The following is a 22937-nucleotide window of genomic DNA, read 5'->3' as shown; positions in this document are numbered from 1 at the left end:
GACCACAAAATTGAGGTTCGGAATTTCGATAATTTACATCTGTGCGATTATTTAAGATATGTATGAAAAAATTTCCTAATTTAAGGAAATAATATTAAATTTTTGTTAAACAATGTGCACAAAATCATGGTATGTATTATATATATTAGATTTCCATTAAAAATATATTATTAAAATATAAAATGACCCAGCGTGCACAGATCATTACATATTCACATATACATGAATCTACTATCGCCATTCATTACCCTTTATTTAACAGGTATAATAGACAACTTCTCAAGGAAGACTCACAAGGTATTTCCGCGCTTCTAGCATTGAAGCATGAGTAAACTCAATTGCATAATTGTTCTAATTGCTTAAGCTTCTCATTAAAAGCAGTTGGTAATCTGTAGCCAGTATCACGTTGCTATTAACTTGAGTTGGTGGGTGTTTTGTAGTCTAAACATTTGCCTAGATTTTATACATATATGTATATATATTTTTTTCGATGAACTGTCGCCGTTTTTACGTTGGATGGCTGTCAACTGCATTTTGCGCTGGCAAAATGCATCGCTCCATCTACTTGGACCCCTGCCCACCCATTTTGTACAGATTTTTTTCTATTTTTTTTCTGCTCCCAATCTATCAAGTTCAAGCACCCGTCGTCGCGTCATCTATCGATGATTTTGCTAACTGTGAAACTATAGCGCAGGGCACACTGTCATCGGATTGACATCTCACCCGCCCACACTCACCTACATTCATATCGGAAAGCCACCCACCCACTCGTTTCCGTGTTGTGTTCTCGGGGCTTTGTTCCGCTGACATGATGCGCGTCAATTAAAATACGGAAAATGGAAAAGTTTTCCACGTTTTGGCCATGATTTTGCCGATAGCAGCGGGAAATTCGTTGATCGACTTTTATGCGCTTTAAAGCTGCTGATGTCTCAGACAGTCGGGGGATTATCCCTTTATCCCGTCGTGAATGCTATTATAAATCACGAGTAAAACCCAAGTTGACATCTCTTTGGGAACCAATTTGCCCTTTAACTATTTCAATTTAATATTATAATTCGTGCAATTTTTATGTGTATGCAAAACTTATACATATTTGATAAGTTCCATTTGCCAAGGCAATTAAAAGGCCTGAGAAAACATTTAATTTATTGTCGATCCAATGGCGGGCATCCATTTGTTAACTTCGCCGGCGGTCTTGTTATTTTTTAATTAAATAAATATATGCGATTTAATAATGTAATCCCTGCAGCTGTTTGCAATGTCCCCTTGCTGACACGAAACAATTGTTTAATAAACAAATACCAGGGAGTGCTGAAAATATTATTTTATTTTTCTTTACACTCGCATCATCCAATCCTTAATCAAATTAATTAAAATCATTTTAATAGCTTATGATAAAATTCAGTCATTAAAAAAAGACCCACCAAGTCGACTTTGTAATGCCCTTCTACAAGCAAATTAAGTGAACTTTCACTATATTACAAGAGATGTTCGACTTTTAGTAGTATTTGCCTGAAAAAATAATAAATATTTGTATTTGTTATATTCAACCCTGACATCGTAGGCCTATTCATTAAATTTGTAAAATGCAAATCAAAGTCCATTGTCCGACCGTCTGGACAATTAATCAAAAACCCATTAATGATTTTCGAGTTGCTGGTCCACCCTGAACTTGGCCCGTACTGATTAAATGCAATTAATTTTCTGTCACCAACAATTGTGCCTACAATTTAACAGGCGAGAGCAAAAAGTGGACATAAAACAAAATAAGGCATCTTTCCTGAAATCAGTTGCAAAAGCCATTTCAGAAAATTAACAAATAAATACATGAGTGAGCAAGCGACAGCGAAAATGCAAACGATGGACAAAGAATGAAAAATGTAAATACAAGTTGTTGGGCATTAACTTTGTTTGGGCTATACAAAAATATTTTTAATTAAAACGAAACGAAAGGGTGGCGTCTGTAGTGCCATAAAGTTGACAGACTTCATAAAGTTTTCGAAAATAAGTTCTTGGTATTAATAAGACACAAAAACTTTCGAAAGTCTATTTCATACAATGACAGTGAGTGATTTGATTAATTATATTTAGTTGAATGCTATTATAGTTACTTTGCTATTTTTATATTGAAGGCATTCAAATATTTTTCATGAAAAAACCTTATACATTTCTATTCAAAAATCAGTTGAAAGTGCAGCTACAAATTCTTATATAAGAAAACTAAAATAGCTTATTTTTTTAAATAGCATAATTTTTGCAGAAAGAAGAATGGGATTGCTTATTTTTTATATTATTCTTGTCATTAATAATTGATTTATTCGAACCCATCCATAAATAAAAACCTTTGGTCTCGACAACCGTATCGAAATATCCAATTTTTAACTCTGCGAAGTACATCCAGATGTCAGCCTATCGAAATTGTTGATTCAATAACACTTCAACTCCACAAATAATTAATCATGGTACGTCAGTGGGCCAATGGCTGGAACTGTAGGAAGTAGATATACCATTCCGATTTTGACCCGGCCCGAACTGAACTGGAAACCCATTCCGCTGCGGGCAATCTTCAGTCAGTTGTCAGCGTTGTCAGACTCGTTGGACGAGCAAAGCCAATAGCATTTGGTTTTAACACGTTTTACTGTTTCTGTTTGCCAAAACATTTCGTTGCTCGTCGATTTTTAATGAGAAAAGGGTTTTATTCCGTTTCACTTTTATACTTTTTTGCTGGTGGGTTTTAATCACGAAACCGGAGGGACGGGCCATCAGTCAAAGTGGCAAACTAATGGTTTATTTATACAGACAGGATTGAGGGATTAAATTAGATTTTAATTCGGAAAGAAAATGTTGCGAAATGCTGAATGCGGTCGGGCCATTCATTCATGGCGGCAAGGACATTTTAAGAGGATAAACCACTTTGGAGACTTCACTACATTAAGCAAAGATCATAATCGCCTTGAACAGCAACTTTTGTACAAAACTGAAAACAGAAAACTGAAAACTAAAAACGGAAAACAATGCAGCGGACTACACAAAACTGTTGCTTACAGAGAGAGAGAGAGAGGGGGGGAAAATGGTTAAAGGACGAAGGATGTTGCTGCTTAGTGCCAACAAATGCGCGAAAATTTCCAAAACGAGTTCTCACCCACTTAGGTGCTGAGGTGCAATCTGTTTACTCAATAATTTGCACCAAAATGAATGTACATTTTGCATAGAAATTCCCCAAATGCCGAGCGCATTCTGCTGGACTGTTGTATGCAAACTATCCAACTGGGAGATGGATGGATGGAGGCAGGAATGGCTCCTAAGCGCGAAGGATCCAGAGTCAAAGAAAAGTTCCCTCAACAAAAAAGTTGATTTATAAACAAACTTTTGCGGCACAAAGTTGTGTTCGGACCGGACCGTCAACAAATGGAAAAGAAAAACATGCTCGCCAAATGGCCAAGGAAAGTTAAAAGTACGCCAAGCCATTCGACCAGATGCCGTCTTTTGGCGCGTGCTACCCTCGATTTGGAGCTGTTCCTGTGTGTTTGGGCCCAGAAAATCTGCAAATGTGCAAATCCAAACACACAATAGATGGCCCCAAGAGCTGAGGCAAAATCAGCATAAAATACGCAGAGAAAAACACATCATTGAGGGCATTCACAAGTTAAATAATAACGCGACCAGATACAAAAGCACAAATAAAGTAGTTGAGTTGAGTGCCAAGCATTTGCCTCATCCATTCCCGCCGCCATCAACTTGGTGTCTGGATAGATGGCTCCAATATGCACAGAAAATGGAGTTAAAAGTTCACTGCAAAAAATCAGATTTGTGTTTTCTGGAATAAAATATTAAAAATTTATAAGTTTGAACTTCTATAATTGGCATAGCATTCCTTTCTGCTCTCAGTATCAACTTGTTACACAATAAATTTCAATTCAATCTCATATTGTTCTTAATATTTGTATTTGCATTAAAATACGATATTAAAAAGAATTTTACCTGAATCTATCTTTGCTACAAGTGCACATCTGGCTTATGAGAATTGCAACTATAGCTGGATTAAATACCACACTGCCGAATTGACACTAATCCATCACTTAAGTTCCTACGCATTTGTTTTGCCCAGTGGCAAAATAGCTGTAAAAAACTAAATAAGAACCTGCCTTATCCGCCTCCCAGTGCTGAACTCCCAACTTATATTTCCCACTTCCAAATCGCCGCCCGTCGGCAAAGTCTTCAGTCAAATCAGTTGTTGGCACGATTTCTGCAAGCAAAAATAAATCGAAAAAGGACCGAAGAAAAACTCTATAAAAAGGAAAAACAAAGTTTCAGCACTGCGACCACCAAAAAAGGAGAGTAGCAGAAAAGCACACTGTAAAAATAATTAATTGAAATATTAAAATTATTATTATTATTATTACTTTTTCTGTTTAATAAAATCTATTACATTACTCTTTTAAAATAGATTTTTTAGCAAAAATTATTGATTCATTTCCAAATATATGATTTCTGTTTTAATTGAGTGATTTTATTACTAACAATAAGAATTTATAACCACACCGTACATTAGTTGTTCTTAAATGGTTTTTAAAATAAAGATAATACATTTTTTACAGTGCAGCAATTCGGCGAGTAACCAACGCAACGCACAATCGACAAGTTGTGCGCGTTGCCTTAACTTCTGCCACAAAATTTTAGTTTCCGGCTTTTGATGGCTGGTCTGCATGCTTCTTTAGTCTTCTTCTGCAGCAAGTTTTATTCTTTCGGCGTCTGGATGCTGGTGAAAAGATGTTTTGGCTGTTGCTTATTTGATTTTCCTGCTGGCTTTTGTTGCATCAACAACCAGAGATCCAGAGACAAGAGCATGTGTACGACAGACACCGAGTCAAGGCAACCACCAGAACAGCAACCGCCGAGGCAAATACGCAAAAATGTTTGTAATTTTCCAACTTATAAGCGAATATCTTCAAAACGGCCAGCCGAACCGACCAAACCGAAGGCCAAAAGTGGGCGCTGTGAATGCCAACTTCCTCCCCAGAAAGCCACTTGAAAAGCGGCTTTAAGCCAACAAAACCAACAGACAGCGAACAACGAACAATTTGGCAAGAGATGAAGCCAGGGAAAAGTTCCGAAGGGACCAGCAGCTGATGTCTGGCATCTTGAAAATGAAAATGAATGGGAAACCTTTTTGGGCCCGCTTGATTGAAAGTGTTGAAATAGTCTTTCGGGTCAGCTGTCGGGGCATTAACATGGCCAAATTGTATCGGGTATAAGCGCTAAATGATATTGCAATATTGATAGTTTTCGACATGGCCCCAAAACTTATCCCTAGTACAAGTACTTATCGCAAATGAACGTTGACGAAATGGTTCTCGATTGTTTGGTGTGTCCTTGTTCATCTTCCCATTCTGTTGTTTCTGCGAAATATTTACAGATAAGCCATTCGGACATCTTGGGACTTAGACATAATCGATGGGAAATCATTCTTGTACAGATAGACAGTATTTACTTGGGGCGCATTGAGCTTTTCGTTCAACGATTAATCGCTCGTCGAAGGAAAATAATAATTCACTGCGTTCGATCGAAGAGAATTTATGTGGGGAAGAATGCTTAACGACTCCATTTAAACAAAACATAATTCAATTTAAAAATATGACAGTCTTACAAAACTAACTGAAACCCAAGATAAGGATTCAGCAAAGCTAAGTAGGAATGTATACAAAATGCTTTAACTATAAAATACTAATTATTTCTTGGTAAAATAAGCCATAAGTTGCTCCCACAAATGGAATAAGAAACTTCTACTATATTCCGTACTTTCTCTATTTTTTTAATACCCATCTGCTTATAAATAGGCCACCACAGACGCATTCTTGAGACGCGCTAAACTAACAGACAACTAAGCCAATTTCCTTCATCCCCATAAAGAAGGATATTTAGCAGGAGCACCTGCCACAATCAAGTAGCCACGCTTCCAATCTGGATCAACTCCCACTCGGCAACTCTCAAAGAGAACTCATAAATCCGAGGTCGGGGAGCAGGTTTATAATCATCATCAGGCCATAAAGTATTGTCTGCTCCAACAGGTAAATAAGAAAACTTTTGCCTCACTCAACCTGTGCCATAAACAACTTTCCTTGTCTTGGACCAGCAGCAAAGCCAAACCAAGCAGATGACGTTGGTCACTGGTCTGCAGTTAAAGTTGGTCCGCAAGTCCACAGTCCAGAGCATCCTGGTATTTTGCAATTAAACAAAAACCGAAGAGAAGCCAATAAAACTTTGACCACTTTAGTAGACCGGAGCAAAGGACGCAATCCAGACTGCCCACTACACACACACAACCAACCACACACACAGAGATAAAAGTGCGAATAATAATTAATAGAAAATTAAATTTTCCACTCTGTGGGGGAAAATATGCAGAATCGGCACGGAACGCAGCAAAGCAAATAATATTTCAGACCATAGACGTGAGCAAAGGCTTTTGTTTGCAAATGGAAATCGGTTTAGCAAAAACTTTTAACATTATGCCGGACTTTTTTTTATTCATTCCTCAATTTGTGTGCGGTACATGTGGACATAAAAAATTAGCAAAACGCTATGATAGTCCAAATATACAAAGCAAATATGTTACAAAATTATGGTTATTTTTTTAATTGTGTTTGAACAGTTTATTAGTTTCAAAAGTTTTTTATTTAATATTAATTTTTGGGTTGATATTTTGATGATTGTAAATAGTTAGTTAGGCCACATAGATATTTAATATTATAAAGAGCGGTTTTTAAAGAATCCGTTGATTTATTATACAAATTTTTACTTATTCTGCTCTTTTTTTCATTTTTTACCGTTTAAACTTAATTATGACTCTCAATGTTAAAACCACAATAAAACGTAATGGGGATCCAGCACATCAACATCGTTAATATGCCATATGAACAAACTGCATATGTATAAGTAACACCAATCATTCCAATCCCAGCACGAAAAACGCTGTAGAACACAAAGCCAGAAAAAGACCACGAAAATAAAGAAACTCCCGCATTTACTCCTGATTATAATTGAAAATTTAATTATTTTCAATGGAAAGGAAAGCCCAGCAGGGCTTATTTGTTCACAGTATTTGTGGGTGTGTGCGAAAACACACATGTAATATATATATATATATATATATTCATACATATATGTCTATCTGCTCGGTTGTGTATTTGTGTTGCTGTTTGCTGCCTATTAATGTCAAGTTGCCGTAATGAGCACACAAAAAGCAGCTGATGATGCTTGGAAAAGTTACACCGAGAAAAATTATACCTATATTAGAGTTGTTATACTATTGACTAAGGTAAAAGGAATTTTACAATGTGGTTCTAGAACAGTTACACTAATTACGGAAAATATAAATTTATATATAAATCAGGTAAACATATTCTGCATTTCATTATTTGTTTTGCCATAAAATGACAGGTGTAAATAAATTGACATAAAGAAAGCAAAAGTTCAAATCCGTCTTTAAAGTATTTATTTTTGATAAACGATAAACGATTTTATTTTTGTGTACAACCGAAGGACAATTGGGTTGGAGGACTTTGTATAGGGATTGCGGGGGCGGGGAGATATCAGGGATTTTCCTGTGTCAAGGCGTAAGGGCGTGCAAAAGCATTAAGGTTAGCTGGAATGGGTCCTGTTCGAAGGATATATCCGTGTGGATGGGACAGGGATTGGGTCTCCTCCAGCTCCGTCTGCTGCTGTTGCCGCTTTTTCACTTATTTATGAAAATGAACCAAAAATCAAGAAGTTAAATTGGTTTTGTGTTTTGTTAACTTTTGTCTGCCAGGCAGCCGTTCTCCTTCCGATTTGCCTTTTTGAGCTCTGTTTCAACCTGTCGACTTTGTTGTTACTTTGTTTATGCATGCGTTGTTATGTGTACAAATGTGTGTATATAATTGAAAATACTCGCACACAAATCCGTACAATCCGCAGGGGTGGAGGCACGGGGATGGGGCGAAATAAATATGGGCCCAGTGAAATACAAAGTGAAATTTATACCCGTCCGCCTGAAACCTAAATACGTATTATGCAGACGCCACACTTCACTAACCCGACGGAAAACCCCGAGAAAATCGCCAACCCACCCCGACATGTGGGGAAAACTTTGCCGTTGACAAGGCAACTTGACATCGAACCGTCGACGGGGAGGCGGGAAAAGCCAAGATACTGACTGACATAGTTTTGTGGGCGTCTTTTGTATTCTCATCTAGTTGAATTTTCTTCTTTTTTTTGTGCCCTGTGTTGTGGGCCGGGCTAAAAGTTATGGCAGAAAGTATGAGAATGGCTGTAAGTAGTTTTGGTAACTGTTTTTGATAATCAAACGTAATTTATGTGTCTTGAACTTGCCCCTTTTGGAACCAGCTATCTCATTCCGCCGGTTCAACGTACTCAATATTAGCAGCCATAAATGTTTATTACACACAGACATTTTGTTAACCCCTTTTTAGCCTAAGGCATGGTTACTGCAGATATCCTTAGGAATTTATGGTAATGCCTAAAGGGTTTGAAGAAGACGTTAGATTCAATAACATCAGAATGAATCGAATTGACCATAGCCCTCACAATTGATGACTAATAAAAATAAGCTTTAAGATGTGCCGCACAAATAATGCGATACTAATTTTGTTCACAATTAACAGACAAATATATAAATAAGTACGTATATGTGTTTTCTGTCCAAATAGACAGCTTGATATGTGTATATTGTGTATATTGTTTTGGTCGAAAACGTATTTAAAACCGGTTTTGTTTATCTTTATAATCTCTATCGTATAGACGTCAATAGTCGTCTGAATTCAAAGGTAAGAATTACAGATCTCAAGTAACGAAAATGCAATTTGTTTAGTAATTTTAGCACTAATTTGAGAAAGGTAATTTATAGGGAAACATAATATAGCAAATTATTAAATTATTTTGGCAACTTGGGGGAGACAATTTACAACGAAATACGACCTCTTAATGATTACAGCAATGCACTACAGAAATTTAAATTCAACTGAAACGTATATTACTTTTAATATTTTTAGAGATATACTTTACCACTTTTCAATTGCTAAGCCAAAGTTCAACCCCAATTCACACAGCTGTCGTTGGCCCACAAATCCTGTCACTTATCGGCCATTCACCTGACCGCTTTCTCGTCTGCTAACTAAATTATGTGAAAGCCAAAAACAACACTGAATGCATTTGACAGCATTATAAATGCAGAATTATCAAGGTACACCAGGGACAGGACCGAGGAACATCAGTTCCCAGGACAAAGAAGACGTTGCCAGGTTGCCGGGGAATCCTTAGCTTAGGGAAATGAAGCAACGCTTTTGTCAGTCCCCCCCTCATAAATTGCATTAATATGCAAGGGGAGTTTTGGGGCTAGGGTAAATTATGCCAGGACATCAGCAAGTAGAACAACAAATAACCGCCTGATTGCAGACTATTAACAGCATTAAAGATGAACCATTTAAATAATTCCCGCCTGAGTTCAAATGTTTCGGCAGACGAGCCTCTTGCAAACCCAGATGTTCACTCAGTGCTCGATAATTCGGTTTATACATATATATTCCAAATATATATATATGTATATATGTGAACAAGCCGAGACTGTCGGTGAAGCAAAGCATATAAATTACTAATACGCAGTGTTGTCTTTGCCTGCAATTGGACAGATACACATGTTGCTACTAGCATTTGGAATTCAAGTGTAGAATAACAACGTTTTCACCTTGCCCACAATGTTGCCAAATGTTTCACTTTGTCTGGGATACAAAGATTCAATTAGTTTGTCATTGAATACATTTTGATATGTCAGTCAGAGTTTGATTTAGCACAGATTGTAGACATTTCCTAATTGAATTATATTTATCGAGAATTCTATGATTTTGTTGAGGGATTTTGTAATTAGGTTTTCTAATGGAATGTGATGGAAAATTTCTTAGAACGTTAATTGCGATTTATTATTTAGGCACTTGCCTAATTTCTTATTTTGAAAATCGATGTTACTTTGTAAAACCTAATCACAGAAATTTGCATTAGAATTATGGAAGTTTGTCTCAAACATAAATTCTTAGTTAGTCAGCTGTTGCAGTTTGTCTTTTGTTCAAGTTTCTGCGATTCGCACAGTTTTTATTCACTTCATTTGCATATTTTGTGCGCAGGCGTAGCGCGACAAATGGATGAAACAGCTGTTTCAGCTTTCAGAATTAAAATTGTTGGATTGTTGAATGGTTGAATTGATGTTGAGTTCGCCGAGTGGATTGGTGGGTGACTGGCTTTGGGTCGCCTTGACCTTGTAACTGTTTTCAAAGTACTTTGTCTCGGTTAATTGTCTCGCGGTATTTACCAGCCATTTAATGTGAGCATTTTTAAGTACCTCCATTACCTACGGTTTCGTTCTCCACTGAAGGTGTGAATGAAGAAGTCCAACAAATAGCGTTTAAAAACCAATAAAGATGTTCACGACATACAACTGTCGATATTGATTTAGCTTGACTTAAGCAAGTCGGTTTTAGACACACTTGCAGTGGGTAGTCTAATTATTGCATGAACCCATAAAGTTAACATATTTATTACAAAGCATACGTAATATATCCTTATAATTTGTTTCTGTTGGGAGTTTAATACGGCTGATGCTCGGCTACACTTTGTTTTCTCTTTTTCAATAATTAAACAAATTCTATTATTTAATTCAGTTAGTATTGTTTAGTAAAATTGCATTCATTCTAATCAATCAACTGTGTATATGAGTACGCTATTAAAGGTTTTCAATAGTTACATTTGTAGTAAGCCTAATCTCTAGGGTATTGATATATTCGGTACGCTAAGATTCATATATTATTTTCAACATTTTTTTTTACAACTTTTGCACTAGAATTCATAAATATTCAAATGGCCGGCCGAGCCAGTTTGTTTGAAAACTTGTTTCGCACAAGTGTGTGGATTTGGATTTGGTTTGGTTTCGCGCAGTAAAGGGTGAGTGAGAACCTACAGTATGTGCACTTGAAAGAAATGCCTTACGGGAAAGAACCGGTTTGCCTGCCTGCCTCAACCACAAATCTATATATTAGCCAAGTTGGCTATGAAAAATGGACAAACGACTGACTGACTGGCTGACTTGCTGGTTGGATTGAGGCAGCTTGTTGGCGTTACAAGTGGATGGATTTGGATTGAATTCAACCGGAGACGAATAAACGAAGTGTTTTCTGTCAATTATAAATCATTAAGCTCGCCTAGTTATACAGCAGATCATCGCTGATTGTATGCAGCCATGAATGATTCAAATCACGAAGGGAAATCGATGGAAACCGAGACCCGGTACCCAGCATCATCTCCATAGAGCTTTTCGCTTCACAGGCAGATATCCATCATGAGAGACCCATAATTGCTGATTCGGACAGGTCCGATCTGACCCTACAAGGTCATCATTAGTCTTGTACTGAAGACAGACATTAAATGCCCATCGAAAATTGCCAGCTATTCTCTGTTAATCTCGTTCTATGGAATCAAAGCCGACAACTAATGACATCCAAAGAGGAAACAACAAGGTTGGCTTGTGGCTAGCTAATTTATTTAATTAACAAATGTTTCACTTTGTTCTTTCTTTTGGTTTGATTCGAGTTTCTGCGGTTAGATTTACATGGTAGTTTAGATATAACTTATATCACCAAAATATAATCAATTCTCAAAGAATTAATGTAAAAAATCGTTATTCATGATACTGAATTATTTTATTTAGCTTTAACTTATTGTTTTAGTACGCATAGAATATTGTTTGCACAATTATCGTCCAAAAAACTATACGGATAATTACCATTTCATCGCTTTGAAGCTTAAACGATAAAAAACTCAGTCGGAGATGAAAAACAAAACTGTGTCAAAATAAAAGTGGGATCATTCAAACAAAAGTTTACCATGGTTTGGTTAAAATCCCTAAATTGCATAAGGGGGATAGATTCCAATGCTACCCAATCCACAATCCCAAATCCCCATTCCACAGCCGCAAGAAACTTTCAATTGCCAACTCTGGAAAAAGTTAAAAAGCGGCACGCGGAAATTTTCTATTTTCTTTTTGTTTTCAGTTTAGTATTTTTGTTTTCTTTTTTTTGCTATATAGCGAGCTATCAACAACAACTGACTGCTAAACTGCAAAGCAGCAACCGCCACCCTCTGACCTCGGAACCTCTCTTCATCGGGCGCCTCCCAATGGCAGCCATTAAATGAAACTTAATTAGCCCTAAATAAGCAACAGAGCCAATGAGTAAAATGTGGCTGAAATGGGTTTGGCTTGGGTTTTTCGCTGGGTGGCTCTGGTGTTTTCAGGGCTTTGCATTTTAATGCACAAACTGAAAAATCATTGATTACTTTGCTGGGCGTACTTTTTTTGGGTTGCAAGTTGAGCGCTGCACTTGGCGAACTGAAAGAAAAACGTTTTGTGCATTTTACGCGATAAGTTGATTAAATTGCATAAAAGTGGGCCGAACAATTCGAAGGCAGTGTGGCATATAAGGAGGCTGCACTGTGGAAAAATGTGATATCAAGCGAAATCTTGATTTTGAAGTTCAGGCTGTAGTTTTTATGATAGCTATTTACTGGCAGAGATATAAAGATATATTTAAAAAATATTTGAAATATTATTATTATTATGTAGATATCTATTCTATTTTCCTTAGTGAAAGCATTCGGTCTTTAAAGTGGGTATCATAAAACGCATTAGCTGGCGGTTGAGTGGGTGGTCGGAACTCTGCCCCGATTGAGATTGAGTGCCGCTAATTTGAATCCGTAATTTCCTTGGGAGGCGTCATGCACCACGCCCCTTCAACCCTGCAGCCCCTTTCACAATATTTACCCAGTGGGTGGGACCGTTAACCGGCTTAGAACATGGAGCTGCTGCTGCAATTTTGTTGCAACTTCCAGCAGACGTAGCATTCCCAGTTTACGGCCGTATTATGTGCTCCGTGCAGCCCGGCCTCAGCCTTTTTGCATCTACTTGTAGTTCATCGAGTGTTTGGATGGGAATGAAAAAATAGATGGGGCCAAAGTCCAACCCTCCCGCTAAGGAAAAAGTTGCAACTTTTACGAGCCGTAACGGTCGAACGGGCAGGCAAGAACAGTTACACCCGGTGGAGCAAGACACCCGACTGGTTAGCTGTTAACAAACTAGCTGGATAGATGGAAAGATAGTTTTATTCAGCACCCGTTCTAGGGGAACCCCATACCACCGTACCCACCATTCTACCCCCAACAACAAACTTAGGCAGTCCGCGGGGATTTGGTGGCATTGCAGGCCAAACCCCCACAAATGTAGTTCAAAGTCGTGCAACATCGTAAATCCATCGTTGAACTATAAAAAACCGTCTTACTGCAATTTGTATCTCTTTTGCCGGTTGGTTGGGTGGCAAAAAGGTTTCGAATGGGGGGGATTTATAATACCCGATACTGGTAGATTACGCGGGCATACCGCGAATGCAAAAATTTATGTTAAAAGGATTAAATAGCGTTTTGCTTTCCATTCTGTGAATAATTAATCGAGTCAACCCCGAAGATTCTGAGATGCTTTATAAGTAAGATTGTCAATTTTGGGATGCATCCTCTTTAGACTCTAAAATACAATATTTCTTGACCACGCTTTAAAATAATCAACCAAAAGCTGCTTTTCAATGACAATATCATATTATATTTATAAATATTATATATTTATTGTAATGTTTGTGCCATTCAGCATAGAAAAACAGGATAGTAAGTATCTGATAGTTGAAACACTTGACTTTTCTGAACTTTCTTGTCACTTTTGTTGTTTTTACTACTGTTTCTGAGGTTCTGGCAGCCGGTTTTGGCTTTGGCTTTGGTCTTTTGCTCGGTTGCTCAAACCGTGAGCACTTTTTAATCCGATTTTGTTGCATTTTTTACCATGCTGAGTATGTGTGTGTGTGTGAGTGTTGCTGGCGATTACGCTTGCCGCTTCTTCTTATTTTGTGCTACTGGTACTGCTTCTGCTGCTGCTTCTTCTGGCTTTTCCACCTACTTTTGCCAGTTTTTTTTTTTTTTGATTATTTCAGTTGCACACGTTTCGGCCGAGAGAGTCACCCTCATCACCCTTAGACGGCCCTAACGATTTTGCTTTTTTTATTTAATATATGCGGTGTTGCCCTTTTACCCACCGCTCTCACCTCTCCGGCGTAGATGTTGCGGCCCCTGCTTAGCCTTGGTTGACTATTTAAAGCCGTAAAACCCTTAACCGTGGCTTAGCTGCACGGGCCATAAGTTCAGCCGGAATGAGAGTGCACAGCGAGAAACGGTTCATCGAAGGTAGGGGAACCAATAGCTTTTGATAGCGAGGTGGGTTACTGCGCAGGAAAGATTAATAACATATTTATTTAATCTACAAAACGTGTTTTTATAAAGCGGAAAAGTATATTCTTTGGATAAATCCGTTTATCGGACTATTAAAAGTTTATACATAGTTTTACTTTTTATACTTTTAATTTTTGACTTTCAACGCTTAAATACCGCCTTAAGCCTAAATCACAACCACTTGTGAGATTAAAAGCTTGTTAAAATTTATCGCAGTGCCTAGTAAAACCAACAATTGACATTTTTCTTTGCGATTGTTTTACTGTTTTGTGTGCCCGACAGGATCCCTCATTTGGGCAATGCCAACAATGGACGGAATACCTGATTCGTTTGATAATCCTTTCGGCCGAAATGTGCTTATGTACAGACAGGCCAGATTGCCGACGAATCGTCCAAGGATCGAGGACCATGATGGAGGAGTCCGAGGAGTCGGGATCGAGTCCTGGCCGGCTTGCAATTCCGCCGCCGGGCTATTATTTTGCCGTTGCCTTGGCATTCCGGCTTGTCTCTGTGTGTTTTGGCCTATTTGCATTATGAATTATTTATTTTGTTTATTCCTTCTTTGCCACGAAAACACAGATACAGTGAGTTAAGGCAAAGGGGCGGCGAGGTGGTGGGGGGAAAAACCGAACCCGGAAAATGTTGCAAAAGTGGAATACTTGACGTCGTCTCAGTGATAAACGTGGGCGGCCAAATAAAAACAAAAACGGCTCCAGTATGAGAAAAACAAAAAATATAGCGCACGAAATACGCGAAAAGTGTTTGCTCGGATTAAATTTATGAATATTATATTCAAGCAAAAGTTCTGCCATCCAAAAGCACCCGAACCACTGCAATAGCACAAGTTTGTCTATAAATTTTTTGTGATTCCTCCCAGTCTGTCCAGAATTTACGGTCCCCGCCCAAAATAAAAAAAAAAATGGGAGGTAAATTGCCAGCTATTGCAGCCCGCTTAAGGGTATAATTTTGGTCAAGTTGTTTATTTTGATGGCGGCCCCGTAAAATGATATATCGACTGTTCCATATCGCGATGGGGATTCGATGTTAATGAGTTTGCCGCACTTACTGGGCTCGTAAAGTATGCGACGACTGCTTAATCCTTTCAGCTCCAAGTTTGCCTTCAAATTCATACAAATCATTCGTTACAATCGTGGAAAGTCTGCAAATAAAGTGGATTTAAAGGGCTAATTAGCTTTTAATTAGGACAGATGACATTTATTAAAATTTTAATTAAACGGGTTATATTATATCAAAAAGTGTGTTTGAAATGACTAAAAACTTTAAAACCCTTTAATTGAATAATGGAATTTATTTCATTAAATTATAAGAATAGTTCCTATTATTTTCTTACAGTAAGCTCAGAGTATTCAATAAGCCACTTCCATTGCAGAATGCTATTAAAATCACCTAAATCCATCCAAGGACATTCTATTTCAGCACGGCATAAAAACAAAGGACTCCTTGAGCTCAAAACTGTTGACTGCCTTTGTTCATAAAGGAAATTAACTCTTTTCATGTACCAATTTGCATTAAAAATGTTATAAATTCGCTGGTAAGCGTTGCAAAGGCAACTAAGCACATATAAATTTACCCCAGGACCTCATCGAAACGACTTCAACTCGTCCTGTTTCCTCGGGCCAAGTAAAGTAGTAAGTGATTGTAGCTCCTTCGCAGGCAAAATAAAGGTGGCGAAGCGAAAGGTGTGTCGGCCGGGCGGAAAAAAGGGGGGCGGGAAGTTGGACGGACGGGTATGAGAGCGATGAATTTGGAATGAATGCAATCTTGCTAAAATATGCAAGGAACGCTCACACACAGACACACCCACTTACACACACACACACTCAGGCATTAAACATTGAAGCGACAAACGAAATGAAAAACGGCTGTGCAAATTAATTTTACGTTGTACGAACAACAACAACTATGGCAACAGTAACAGGAGCAACGAAAGTAACTGCGTTTGTGACAACACTGAGAGAAAAATGAAAGAATATATATGCAGAAATAGTAAAGTTTAGTTTATAATATATATATGTTAAATCCTTCCTTAATCCAAAATCTATTATAATAAATTAATCCATAGTAATTATATTATATTTTTTCTCTAATAAATTATTTATTTCCCTGCTCTGTAATGCATATCTTAAGAATGAAACCTCTTTGTTTTGTTGTGGTTTTCTGTTGGCTGTTAACTTTTTAATTTGTTTTCTTGAATCGAACAAATTTTTCTCAGTGCACAGTTGAACCTCCCAGCGAGCACGATGAATAGCAAACAACAACAAGAACTATGCCGGGCACGCCCATAACTCCAACATCTACATGAGAATGGGCCTCATCTAAAGGGGGCGGGGTTTTCGTGGGAGTATGGCCAGAGCGGGATACCAAGGATAAGGATGACTTCCAAACAGCTAGACAAACATTTAAAGGATTTGCCAGCAGGATGCCGCCACCCATCCGCACTTTATTTCGCTTTAATTACCAAGCTCTCAGTCTGCTGTTATGTAGCGAAAAAATAACCACCATACATAAATATATAGGGTGGCGGGAAAGTAGGCTGAGGATTCTACCTTGTGTGGATCCACAATTTCCGGAAAAACACCCGACACGTACTTTAATAACAAAAGGTGTGATCATAATTAATATTATGGTCAAAAGTTGATGTGGTTTCATTTATTTACGTGTAACATTATTATGAGTAAGTGTAGGTTACTTTATAAATGATATTGTTTTAAGATTGTAAATTAATTCGCACATCAGCACTTGATCTATGTTTAAACCAAACCTAAACGATCATTTGTTTATACTTTAATTTAATTCAAGTTAAAGCCATGAAAATAACACTTATCAAATAGACTGGGAAGATCCACAAATCTTAGGCCACCGTCACTAAAATCTAATTTATGTGAAGAAAGAGAACGCCGAGAATCGAAGGGTGAATCGATAAAGGACAACATCTCCTGACTCAGCGCAAGTCCTTGCTAAGTCCACAAATAACATTAAAACCCTATTAGCTCGACCATAGAGAAGTGTCCTAGGAACCGGAATAAACAAGCGAGGTGTAGTGCAGCCCAGGACTCGCTTAGCGGCCAAACTATTTTACAATTAAGCATTTAAGGCCATGGTTAAAACATTGTATCGCCGAGTGTCTCGTGCCACCTGCACGGCAGCAGTTAGCTGGTAGCAGGTAGCAGTTAGCTTTTTATTTAACCCATTACTCTAGCTGCAGGTAAATAAAGCCAGCACTAAAATGTTGCCCAACGGCAGGCGGCAAAGCCACCCGAAGCTGCTGCCTGGCAGGAAGGTAAAAAGCGACGCCAGTCTGCGCCAATAAATAAATTCGCAACACCCCCCAAAAAACAAACAGTGCCAACTGGCGGGGAGCAACAGTGGAAGCGACTGTAAACTGGATACCAACTTTGACTTTAACCACACTGCACCAAGTTATCCCATCTATTTTTTCTGGCTCCTTTGGGTTGACATTATTTTACTTTTTTTTATTTTTTTTGGCTCGCCCTTTTACGTGGCGTGTTAGCAATATGCATATGGTAAGTCCTTAAGACCAAGTTTTTCGGTCTCGAGCGCGGTGGAGGGTAAGCTTTTATTTGATTAAATGTTCTTTACCTTAAAAGAGGGCAATAATAGTTTCTCGACGGCTAACTTGGCTGTATACAAGGTTTCAATTACCAATGCAGGGTAATGGAATTGAACACGTGAAGCGGCGATATCAATAAACATTTGATCTTTATTTTGGGTGGCAAGTTTACATTTCAGCAAATTAAAACGTAACTATTTTATGATCCTCAAGGAACGAACAAAGGACGAAAGGACTTGCGATAGTTTTTATAAATATGTGAGCATAAATGAAAAAAGAAACTAGAAGTATTTTCAAGCAATTTAATTTTAAGTTTGGGCTAATATAAAAACCCAAAGATTTCAATGCATTTTCTAAGAAAAACTGTATTTTATAGATACTTAAACCCCTTCAAAAAGTGTAGATCGAAAGTTTCGTGAGCTTCTTAAGCACTCCAAATTTCAATTAAAGTATGTAAGCACTGGCGCAGCTGGCAAGTTTCAATTAACCCGTCGAACTCTTGGCTGATCGAATTCCGAGCCACACTTTTTTTCTGGCTCCAGCGTTCGTTGCGCAACTTGAACTTGGCAAAAAGTCGTCCTGGTGGCCGCCCATTTCGTATCCTTAAACTTCGCTTTTATGCAGACATACGGGTAGTTAAGTCGCACTCTAAGGGGGAGGGATAGGGGGAGATTATTTCCGTTTCTTATCTTCATGCGTTCAGGGTGCACAGGAGCACTTGGCGCTTAAAAAGTCAACGGGGCAAACTACCAAGGCAGCCTGCCAATTTGTGACTGTCTTTTGCTAACCCTCAACTCAACTCAACTCAGCCCAGCATATATGTATATATATGTACTATATCCTCCGATTCCTCATTTTGGTGCTGCCAAAGCGCGACGGTGCAAAGCTGACAGCTGCTTAAATAATTTCCAGTCATGTGCGCCGCCCACAAAACACAACTAAACCGTACGTACGGCATGAAAAAAAGCGGAAATAAAGAAAGGCCAACCACTACAAGAAACTGGGGGAAAAGTTGCCATCTTATGCCTTTTTTCCCCAGCTTCCTCCGCTTCCTTCGCTTCCATGAACTTCCGGACGGGGTGGAGTTCTTGTCCTTTAAGTCGACTTTACGTCGTCGTCGTCTGTGTATCAATATGCGGGGTCAGTATTTAGATACCCTCACTTGGGGTAGCTGCAATACCGGAAATGGCCGCGTCTTGCGAAGGAAGTCCTGCTGATGACGAACTCCCTTTAAGTGAAGTATGAAGTCGGAATGCCTGAGGCACAAAAAGTCCTTTAATCATAAGTAAGAATGGCAACTAACACAATATTACTATGCATTATTACATAACATGTTAGAATAATCATTATTTGGCGCATTTACTATAGATTATTTATAAAGATTTAAATATTTGAATTGTAAAATACTAAAAGAAAAGCTTAAAGCAGCACAACAAACACACTTGTTTAAGCATTGGTATATAAATCATATATTCACTTTAAAAATAGTAACAAAAGCGTATATTTAACTTCGTTTTGGCACACTTTCCCCAACATTTTTTAGTCGAGTGGAGCTGAGCATTGGTGCTGCGGAAAATCTATGTGTCTGCTACATGTTTAATTGCCGCTGCGTGAAGATGTTAATCTATTTCGAGCGGTGGCCAACAAAAAGTGCCGCCTGTCGTTGGGACTAGTATATGGTAGTACGAGTTCTGCTGACAGGGAACATTGTTTAGCTGGCTCAAAGGAGCCCAATGACAAAGATAGATCGGGAAAATGCGGGGGAATGGAATGGAATGGACTGGACTTAAAGCTGAAAGCAATCAGTAGAGACTAATTCAAGTTACTTCTCTAAAAGCCCGCTTTGGTCCAGGTCCATAGAGCAGGCATCGCGGAAATGTCGAGGAAATTGTGTAAATTGATTATAGATAGCATGACTGGCTACCCCACCACGCCTCCTGGCTAAGTGGAAAAGTCAATCATAGCTGCGTGTATATATGCAGTCATTTCGAAGTGTTGGCAACTCTACATACATATATATATTTAAATGCTGCTTTTTTGTCGACGTCTTTGCCGAGGATTTTCTTTTTTTTTCATTCTGAAAGAATGCTCGCCTCAGCAGAAAAACAAAATTTATTACGAATGAAAATTAATTAAATTAAATGGACTGTGAAAAATTCTTGCTCAATATTATCCGGTCGTCTCTCGCTCATTTTCTGTCAACTTCTTTTCAGCAAAGTATTAATATTAAAGTTTCCCGATGAGCGCTAGTAATAAAGGATGCCAAAGGAAGCGGGAAAAGTCGATTGGGGATGTAATTAAAATTGTTTTTTATGATGTGGCTTGCTGTAATGCGCATCAAAATCTTCTTTAAGGATTACAATGTTCAACACTGTAATCCATTCGAGGATTTTAAATCGTCGATTATTTTTTCGTCGAGTCATATGAACATGATTTAAACTAGCATTTATCGAGTGCGTATAGCAGACGGGAATTATTGTAAATTCAGCCTTAAATGCTGTTTGACATCATTTTATGGGCAAATGTAAATTTATTTTTTACGTGAGAAAAATAGTGCTATTAACAAAATTTTATATGTGAAACCATATTATTTTGTTTTGATAAAAAAAAACTAATTTAATTATGCGAAAATTAAATGTAATTGAAGAAACCTTTTAAAGTAGCAATGGAGGAGTAGAGTCAGAAATAAAATGCCGTAATGAAAAACCATCTGCATATCTGAAATAATTTATGTAATTCTCTTTAAGCCATTTAACTCACGCCATAAGCCACCGAGTATTTCCCAGCCTGCGATTTAAGGAAAGGCAACACCCCCAACAGATCATCGTACGAGCCAAGATGTACCCAAATATACATTTCAAAAGAATTCCAGCTCACGTATTTAAAAACATTCCTTAATTAACCACCCACTTACCTCATGTGGCGCATTATATCGTACATTCAAGTCCCTTCAAGCAGAGCTCTATAATCTTTTATCTGCTCAGAGCACACACACACACACACATAGCGAAAGAGACGGAGATAGCCGGCATATATAGCATAGCATAGCATATATAAATGCGCCATAAATATAGATCTTATTAACCTGTTGACATCAATTTCCACACACATTGCGATTACCGCACAAGTGAGTGTGTGTGCATCTCCTCCAAAAAGGAAAAAAAGCCAAATACTCGAAATGCCATCGTCATCTAATTTAATGGGAGGGAATCCACCAATTTTGGGTGGCAGTTCGAGTAGCATTGATATAGCTGTACGAGGCCTAAGGTGGGTAGCATGCTGGGGGAGGGGGGTGGGAGCATGGTTTAAGGGGGGTTTTGTTGGCTAAGGACTCGGCGCAAACGAAATCAGCGCAACGACAGTCGTCCTTGTAGTCGCTGATAAGCTTTGATTTCCTGTAACAGGCGTCGACGAAGTCGTCGCCTGTGACGCACACACATACAGTTACACTAATACCCCTACCAGACACACACACACACCCACACACTCAATGAGAGCACACATTCACACACAGTTTGGGGCACATGCAAGCGGCAATATCAATACCAATACCAATATAAATCGCAATGGGCGTGGGCGGATGAAGCATGTTGAAATCCGCTTAGAGACTCTACATTTTTAATACCCAATAACCAAGTGACTATACGAAGGGGTATGCCCAGCTTTTTCGAGTAATATCTGCCCCGGAAATGCGGATAACTTACGTAACTTGAGATTGTACACAAGGGAGCACTTGTAGAGCCCGTAGATTAATTGCCAAGTTGGGAGTTAGCAATTAACGAACACAGTCGAATTGTAAACATATTTTTATATTCAATTAATAAATATTTTAATATTTTCTAAGATTTCTTCTGCTTGCATAACAGTATGAATGATTTAAATAAATATTTATAAGATCACTGAATAGAAAATATCATGTTGTTTCATATAAAAATTTGCTATGTTTGCAAGATGCAGAACAAAAATATAAAAAATCCGGAAAAAGGCATTCTTATACGAGGAAAATTAATGTTCCCCCTGCTAAGTATTCCGATGTCGGAACTCTGGTAAACATTCCAGAAACCTCCTTTTTGTTTTCCCCCCAAATTATTCCGCTGACGAATTTATTAGCGAGGCGATGCCTGAACTTTTTATTCCATTTTCGCATTCTTTTCAGCTGTCTTACTATATTTTCAATTTGATTTTTTATTTTTTGCTAACGACGTTATTGACTTTTATAGCTTTGCCATAGCTATAGATTCGGTGCGTGCTTAGTGGGTTTTTGTGTGTGTGTTTAGAGTGGTGGGATAACTTGTAATTCCGTTTATTTTTTTCCGGCTGTCGGTTTTTTGTTTGTACTTTTTATTGGCGGCGACACGTAGCGTGCGGTGCGTAAAAAGCGTGAAAGAGACAACCGCATGCATTTGCCGGATTGCCAGCGGAAACGGAAATCACAACACAACGCGCGGACTAAACATGACAGCCAAAAGCTGTCATGTCCCACAGCAATCCGTGTGTTTGAGTGTGTGTTGCGTATATGGGGATATTGTAAGCGATGCCCTGGAAAAAAAGTGTCACGAGCGAAAGGAGGGAAAAAACGTGAACTGAACTGGACTGAGCCAAACCAAACCGAACCGAAATGAAATGAAATTGCAGGCCCAGATCCCCAACTACAGAGTTAATACGATTGTGGTCTAATGAATTAAAGGCTGAACCAACACACACGAACGGAGAAATCCAAGACAAATCAACGCAGAAAAATCTGCTGCGAGAACGGTGTGTGGGTTTCATGCACTGTAAAAAAACTATCTACTATCTATTCTATTGGTGCATTGAAATAAAAGTTGTTAATAAGTTGGATCGTTATTCAAAAATCTAAAATTATGAAAAATAAAAGGTAATATTATTTTACTATTGTTAATCGAATTACTTAGATATAGGATGGATTTAACATACTGCTTATACTATTTGGCTTGTAATATAACAATGAAGTTATGGA

At 38.2% G+C, this 22937-nt stretch overlaps 1 protein-coding gene across 1 annotated transcript in view; it reads right to left on the bottom strand.

Moving 5' to 3' along the window:
- The window catches only part of LOC6605703 (Ig-like and fibronectin type-III domain-containing protein 2), a 68655-nt gene that overhangs the window by 26671 nt on the left and 19047 nt on the right, over positions 1–22937 (bottom strand). Inside the window, exon 2 of the mRNA XM_002030483.2 lies at positions 15434–15526. The gene's annotated coding sequence lies outside the window, so the exon portion shown is untranslated. The remainder of the gene's footprint in view (positions 1–15433; positions 15527–22937) is intronic.

The sequence above is a fragment of the Drosophila sechellia genome, chromosome 3L (genome assembly GCF_004382195.2).
Source record: "Drosophila sechellia strain sech25 chromosome 3L, ASM438219v1, whole genome shotgun sequence".
In the NCBI taxonomy this organism is placed as follows: domain Eukaryota; kingdom Metazoa; phylum Arthropoda; class Insecta; order Diptera; family Drosophilidae; genus Drosophila; species Drosophila sechellia.
The sequence above is the reverse complement of the archived record's forward strand: the minus strand, read 5'-3'. Positions and strand labels throughout refer to the sequence as shown.